This window comes from Onychostruthus taczanowskii, unplaced genomic scaffold (assembly GCF_017590055.1).
Source record: "Onychostruthus taczanowskii isolate IOZ18803 unplaced genomic scaffold, ASM1759005v1 scaffold73, whole genome shotgun sequence".
Lineage (NCBI taxonomy): Eukaryota > Metazoa > Chordata > Aves > Passeriformes > Passeridae > Onychostruthus > Onychostruthus taczanowskii.
The window spans coordinates 3,834,335-3,835,066 of NW_024505118.1; positions in this window are offsets into that span (position 1 = coordinate 3,834,335).

Genomic DNA, 732 nt, shown 5'->3' on the forward strand with positions numbered 1-732 from the left:
CATTTATTCTCTTCTTTCCTTTCACCTGAAACCCACAATTAAACCAAATGAAAAAAAATGCACAAGTACTTTTGCAACCAGCATTCGTTTTTTCAGAGCCCATAGCTGACAGATGTCTTAAATTCAGACTCATGAGGCCTTAAGTTCAGAAGCCAGTTGTGCTTTTCTTTCTTACAGGGTTTTTATCTTAAGGATTTTCTTATTTTGTTTTTCCAATTTTCCTTTTATCTTCCTTATTTTTCCTTTTTTTTTTTCTTTGCTCATTTGTCCTTTTTGCTGTTGTTTTCTTTTTTTTAAAATTTTTTTTCTTTTCCTTTTTATTAACCTCTTTTTTATTTTTCTTTTTTCTTTTATTTGTTTGATGTTCTCTTCTCCTTTTCTTTCCTCCCCATTCCCTTTTCGATTTCTTTTTTTTCTATTTTCTTTTAACTTTTAAATTTTATTTTTCTTTTCCTTTCATGTTTTTCTTTCTCTTTTTCCTTTTTATTTTTTTCCTCTTTTCTTGTATACCTTTGGTTTTTCCTTTCCCCTTCTTTTTTCTACTATCTTTCATCCTTCCCTTCCCTTCCCTTCCCTTCCCTTCCCTTCCCTTCCCTTCCCTCTCCTTTCCATTCCTTTCATCTCCTTTCCTTTCATCTCCTTCTCCTTCTCCTTCTCCTTCTCCTTCTCCTTCTCCTTCTCCTTCTCCTTCTCCTTCTCCTCTCCTTCTCCTTCTCCTTCTTTCTCCTTCTC